The sequence below is a fragment of the Theropithecus gelada genome, chromosome 15 (assembly GCF_003255815.1).
Source record: "Theropithecus gelada isolate Dixy chromosome 15, Tgel_1.0, whole genome shotgun sequence".
In the NCBI taxonomy this organism is placed as follows: Eukaryota; Metazoa; Chordata; class Mammalia; order Primates; family Cercopithecidae; genus Theropithecus; species Theropithecus gelada.
Genome location: NC_037683.1, coordinates 13,684,321 through 13,691,357, shown reverse-complemented (window position 1 = coordinate 13,691,357; position 7,037 = coordinate 13,684,321). Strand labels below are relative to the sequence as shown.

Sequence of the window (7,037 nt, the reverse complement as noted above, 5' to 3'; positions counted from 1 at the left end):
AATACAAAATTAGCCGGCGTGGTGGCGCATGCCTGTAATCCCAGCTACTCGGGAGACTGAGAGACTGAGGCAGGAGAATCGCTTGAACCCGGGAGGTGGAGGTTGCGATGAGCCGAGATCGCGCCATTGCATTCCAGCCTGGGCAACAAGAGCGAAACTCTATCTCAAAAAAAAAAAAAAGAAAAAGAAAAGAAAAAAGAAAGAAAAAGAAAAAGAAAAAAGAAAAAGAAAAGAAAATGTTTGAGAGTAATTTGAGCAGCATATATAAAAATCTTTTCTTTTTTTTTGAGATAGGGCCTTGCTCTGTCACCCAGGCTGGAGTGCAGTGCCTTGATCACAGCTCGCTGCAGCCTTGACCTCCTGAGTTCAAGTGATTCTCCCACCTCAGCCTCCTGAGTAGCTGGGACTATAGGTGTGTGCTACCATGCCTGGCTAATTAATTTGTTTTTCTTTTTTTTGGTAGAGACAGGGTCTCCCTAGGTTGCCCAGGCTGGTCCTGAACTCCTGGGCTCAAGCGATCCTCTCACCCTGGCCTCCCAAAGTGTTGCGATTTCAGGTGTGAGCCACCACACCCGGACCAAAATATTGAACATGCAGCACCGATTCAGCAACCCCATGTGTGGGATCTGACAGATGCACTCATAGAAATTTGGCGGTCGCGGGCTATGGAGGGTAGCTCCTCAGATAGCGGAGCGCCGCCCGAGGGGCTGGCGGAAGAGGCCGAGCCTCAGGGCGCCGCCTGGAGCGGGGACAGTGGCACCGTGTCCCAGAGCCGCAGCAGCGCCTCGGGGCGTGGGAGGACGAGGGCGCGGAGGACGGTGCGCCGGGCCGCGACCTGCCGCTGCTACGCCGCCTGCCTGCTGTCCCGGGCCGGGGCACGGCCCGAGGTCGAAGCCCTGGACGCGAGCCTGGAGGATCTGCTCACCAGAGTGGACGAGTTCGTGGACATGCCGGACATGCTTCGCGGCGACTCGTCCCCAGTCGTCAGCCAGGGCGTGCCGCGCATCCACGCGAAGGCCGCCGAGATGCGGCACATCTACAGCAGGATCCACCGGCTGGAGGCCTTCGTGAGGATGGCGGGCGGCCGCCTAGCCAGGATGGAGGAGCAGGTCACCAAGGCCGAGGCCGAGCTGGGCGCCTTCCCCAGGGCGTTCAAGAAGCTCCTGCACACGATGAACGTGCCCTCGCTCTTTAGCAAGTCTGCTCCCTCGAGGCCACAGCAAGCAGGCTACGAAGCCCCCGTCCTGTTTCGGACCGAACACTACTTCCCTTGTTGTAGTGAAAGGCCTCAGCTCTGACGGCCTGACCACTGCGGCAAGAGGACCCCAGCTGAGGTGCTTACCTCCAGTACGAAGTGAATTGCAAATCCTGCTCATGGACATACACGATGTTGGAGTGTGGGATTTCAAGGTTTACGTTCTGCACACTCTCCGCAGTATATTCATGATTCAGTGTAGAATGTATAGACTTTATGCCTTCCAATTTTAAAAAAAGGGACGGGGTCTTGCTATGTTGCCCAGACTGGCTGGAAACTCCTGGACTCAAGTGATCCTTCCACCTCAGCCTCGCCGGTAGCTGGGACTCCAGGGTCGCCACCGCGCCCAGCCTGTGTCTTCCAGCTCTAATCAGAAAGCTGCTTGGCGAGGACATGGGGAATCAAACTGAACGAACTTTGCACGGTGGCAAAACTGTTATTTTTATGGATTTTACTACACGGCGTTACCTTTTCAAGATTTATATGTTTGTATAATCATAAGAAAATTGAGCCATTAAAGCCTTGTTATTATTCAAAAAAAAAAAAAGAAATTCATAATGATAAATATTCAAGAATGTGAATTGCCATATTAATTGTAAGGACAAAAATTGGAGACAACACAGAGGTTCATCAAAGGGGAGTGGCTAAATCAGCTGTGGTCCATCCACAGGGTGAATACTACCTCAGAGAAGAAAGAATGGGTTTTGTGTTTTAGGTTGAATCATCTGAAATTGCTAACATTTGACCATTTTTGACTTACAAAATGGCAAGATGGCAATTTCAGATGAGTCAATCTAATACTATGCACTTGTATTAGAGTAGATTGAGCTCTGGTAAGAAACAGACCCAGGCCTGACATGGTGGCTCACGCCTGTAATCCCAGCACTGTAGGAGGCCGAGGTGGGCCCATCACTTGAAGTCAGGAGTTCAAGACTAGCCTGGCCAACATGGTGAAACCCCATCTCTACTAAAAATACAAACATTAGCTGGGTGTGGTGGCAGGCACCTGTAATTCCAGCTACTCAGGAGGCTGAGGCAGGAGAATCGCTTGAACCCGGGAGGTGGAGGTTGCAGTGAGCTGAGATCATGCCACTGCATTTCAGCGTGGGCAGCACAGTGAGACTCCATCTCAAAACAAAAACAAAAACAAATAGACCCAAATATGTACTGGTCTTCCATGAGGTCATTCAGGGACCCATGCTGAGGAAGCATCTGCATCTTCAACACAGGTTTTCCCACGCCTGTCGTGTTTAACTCCATCCCAGCTGACATAACATCTGAGCATGTGGCACAGTCCTTGGCCTATAGTGAGTGCTGGATAAATATGAATGTGGCAGCAGAGATACTCATCATGTCTCCTTCCTTTGCAACAGAATCCTAACTTAGCACCTGCTTAAGGGGAGACTGGGTGGTACATTTGGATTAATCTAAGTCATTTGCATTGGCCCTATTCTCTTGCCAGTGATTGATTTCCACACAGAAACTGCCAGCGCCCCATGGTGTCCATCCAGTCTTACATGCGGACACACGGTCCCAGCTTTCGTCTCTCTTTGCCTGGTAGCTTTCTCTGGCAACCGGAACTAGCTCTGTGACTGTGTGTCCTGTAGGCTAGAAGTGCCAGAGACTTAAGGCCCACACTCCAGTGTGGCTTTCAACCAAAGACGGACAACACTGACTACCTGACTCCTCAGGCGTAGTAACCCTGACGTGAGTGTTCCATGCTGTCACGCAGAGCTCCCTAGTGGGATAATGCTCCAATTGCCCGCAGGGGCAACTTACCTGGTAATTGGCTATTTCCTCACCCAAATCTCATCTGAATTTTAATTTCCATAATCCCCGTGTGTCAAGTGGGGGACTAGGTGGAGGTAATTGGACCATGAGGGTGGTTTCCCCCATGCTGTTCTTGTGATAGTGAGTCTCACGAGAGCTGATGGTTTTAGAAGCATCTGGCATCTCCCTTGCTTTCACTCACTCCATCCTGTCACCCTGTGAAGAAGGGGCCCGGTTCTCCTTCGCCTTCCACCATGATTGTAAGTTTCCTGAGGCCTCCCCAGCAACGTGGAACTGTGAGTCAATTAAACCTCTTTCCTTTGTAAATTGCCCAGTCTCGGGCAGTTCTTTATAGCAGCATGAGAACAGACCAATACACTGGCAGATTGTATTTCTCTGTATGCTCTTGTCGCAGTGTGCCACTGACCTTCCTCCGCCCTTGAACCTGGGCAGACCTTCATACCTGATGGCCGAAGTGATATTGCAAAATTTCTGAGGCTGCTCATAACAGGACACATGGCTTCCACCTGGCATTCTCTCTCCCCTTCTCTCTTTCTCTCTTGATGCTTGTCCGTGGAACCCAGCCTCATCATGTTGAGGAGCCCATGCCACCAGGAGAGGCCACGTGTGAGGGATTTTGGCTGACAGCCCCACCTAGGCCCCTAATGGATGGCCGGCATGGGTGAGTGGCAGCCTTCAGATGACGCCAGCCCCTAGCCTTTGAGTTTTGCAGCAGGAGCCCCAGACATTGTGGCATGGAGTCAATTCACCCTTGCTGTCTGCAGTCCTGAGCCTTAGAAATCATGAGAAGTAACAAAGAATTATTGTTGTTTTAAGCTACTAGATTTTGGGGTCATTTTGTTGCACAGCAATAAATAACCGATACAACCATGCGCCTTTTTATTTTTTTTTGAGACAAAGTCTCACTCTGTCACCCAGGCTGGAGTGCAATGGCACGATCTCAGCTCACTGCAACCTCTGCTTCCTGGGCTCAAGTGATTCTCCTGTCTCAGACTCCCGAATAGCTGGGACAACAGGTGCGCACAACCATGCCCAGCTAATTTTTTGTATTTTTAGGAAAGACAGGGTTTCACCATGTTGGCCAGGCTAGTCTCAAACTTCTGACCTCAGGTGATCTTCCTGCCTTGGCCTCCAAAAGTGCTGGGATTACAGGCATGAGTCACTGTGCCAGGCATGCCATGCACCTTTTATTTGTTGCTTCTCCTTCCTTATTTCCCCACTCACCTTCTCGTTTTTCGTTGGATCACCTCCCAAATCAACCATCTACACTCCGGTTCTTATCTCAGTGTCTTTCTGGGGGAAACCAGTCAAGGCACACATTATTTGGAAAAGATACACATAGAAAAAGGACAAACAGACAATTACTGACTTCTTTAGGAGTGAGTTCAATAACCAGAAACTTTACTTTGTATTCAATACATATCTGAATTATGTACATTTTCTTTTTTCTTTTTTTTTTTTTTTTTTGAGACGGTGTCTCGCCCTGTCACCCAGGCTGGAGTGCAGTGGCCGGATCTCAGCTCACTGCAAGCTCCGCCTCCCTGGTTCACGCCATTCTCCTGCCTCAGCCTCCCGCTAGCTGGGACTATAGGCGCCCGCCACCTCACCCGGCTAGTTTTTATTTGTATTTTTTAGTAGAGACGGGGTTTCACCGTGTTAACCAGGATGGTCTCGATCTCCTGACCTCGTGATCCGCCCGTCTCGGCCTCCCAAAGTGCTGGGATTACAGGCTTGAGCCACTGCGCCCGGCCATTATGTACATTTTCAACAATTCTTCATTATACATTATACAGGGTCTGCTCTGTCTCCCAGGATGGAGTGCAGTGGCACGATCATGGCTCACTGCAGCCTCAATCTCCCAGGCTCAAGTGATCCTCCCACCCCAGCCTCCCAAGTAGCTGGGACTACAGGCATGTGCCACCATGCCCAGTTATCTTTTTAATATTTATTTATTTATTTATTTATTTATTTATTTATTTAGAGACAGAGTCTCACTCTGTCACCCAGGCTGGAATGCAGTGGCATGATCTTGACTCACTGCAAGCTCTGCCTCCTGGGTTCATGCCATTCTCCTGCCTCAGCCTCCCAAGTAGCTGGGATTACAGGCACCCAACACCATATCCGGCTAATTTTTTCTATTTTTTAGTAGAGACAGGGTTTCACCGTGTTAGCCAGGATGGTCTTGATCTCCTGACCTCGTGATCTGCCCGCCTCGGCCTCCCAGAGTGCTGGGATTACAGGGGTGAGCCACCGCGCCCAGCCTATTTTTTTTATTTTTGTAGAAATATTTTGTAGAAATATTTTGTAGAAATACTATGTAGAAATATTTTTGCTGTGTTGTCCAGGCTGGTCTCAAACTCCTGGTCTCAAGTGATCCTCCCACCATGGCCTCCCAAAGTGCTGGGATTATAGGTATGAGCCACTACACCCAGCCCCCAGCCTATCATTAAAAGTTTTGTTTTAATTTTAATTTTTGTGAGTACATAGTAGTGTATATACTTTCATTTTTAAAAGTACAAAAAAGGCCGAGCGCAGTGGCTCACACCTGTAACCCCAGTACTTTGAGAGGCTGAGGCGGGTGGATCACCTGATGTCAGGAGTTTGCGACCAGCCTGACCAACATGGCGAAAAACCCTGTGTCAGCTAAAAATACAAAAATTAGCTGGGCATGGTGGCTCATACCGGTAATCCCAGCTACCCCGGGAGGCTAAGGCAAGAGAATCACTTGAAAACTGGAGGCAGAGATTGCAGTGAACCGAGTTTGTGCCACTACATTCCAGCTTGAGTGACAGAGGGAGACTGTCTAAAAATAAATAAATAAAAAAAATAAAAATATGAAAAATTTCCATGAAACCCCAAGTCATAAATTTCATGGTACACATAAAATGTGCCATTGTCAGCATTCTAAGTGTGCAGTTAAGTGGCTTTAGGGACATTCACTTTGCTGTGTAGCCATCATCAACGTCCATCTCCAGGACTTTTTCACCAAAAAAAAAGGCTGAAACTCCGTACCTAAGAAATGCTCACTCCCGCGGAGCTTGCAGTGAGCTGAGATCCGGCCACTGCACTCCAGCCTGGGCGACAGAGAGAGACTCCGTCTCAAAAAAAAAAAAAAAGAAAGAAATGCTCACTCCCCAATCCCTCCTCCCACAGCCCCTGGCGGCCTCCATTCTACTTTCTGCCTCTATGAATTTGACATGAATTTGACTGATCTAGGGACCTCATGTAAGTGGAATCAAAATGACAGTATTTGTCCTTTTGGTTTACCATTTGGCTTATTTCTTGCAGTACAGTGGTTTGTTAGAGTGGTTTCCCAGGCTCACTCTTGTGGTCACTACCACCGATGGCCATGCTCCCTGGCACAAAACCTGCACCTGCCCTGTGCAGGTGTGGCTGGTGGACGTGGCTGGGGAGCAGGGTGGGCAACCGTGGCAGGACCAGACACTTCGTTCCGGACCAGCTCTCTGCACAGCCCCTTCCCCAGTCCTGAGCAGAATTGCCGGGCGAGGGTTAATCAACATTCAGTCATGTTTCCAAGTTTAAATGGAGCATTTGTTTAATTATGTGTAAGTAGCAATACATTGTGGCCATTATCTAAATCACTATTTTATTTCCTGGATGTGGTTTCATAATGCAGGGTTTCTGCTGCAGCCTAGCATCATTAACAGAGAAGAGTTAATGAATATAAAAGCGTAAAGGCTAATTACACTTTAATTTACAATCATGGTCTCATTTTGGGACCACATGAAATCTGTTTTGAAAACAATTAAAAAAAAAAAAACCACTCTTGCCCTGGTAAGTGGAGGGACCCCGGCCAGGAGCTCAGCTCTGGCTGCCGTGTGGTGACTGAGTAGCGTGGGCTGGCACCAGTCCCCGCCCTGGCGCCATTACTGGGAGGCTGACGAGGCCAAGTTCAGCGCCCTGTGACTCTGCCTTTTGTTTCCAGCAATTTTCCTCCCGCCTTCAATGACTGCTTGTGTGGCTGCCTTCG

General features: G+C 49.1%; 1 pseudogene across 1 annotated transcript; it reads left to right on the top strand.

Annotated features, from left to right (window-relative positions):
* Nucleotides 1–665: 665 nt before the first annotated feature.
* Nucleotides 666–1,785, top strand: LOC112608542 (annotated as a pseudogene). Its single transcript, XR_003116007.1, has one exon. The product of XR_003116007.1 is annotated as a biogenesis of lysosome-related organelles complex 1 subunit 4-like (transcript).
* The last annotated feature ends 5,252 nt before the right edge of the window (nucleotides 1,786–7,037 follow it).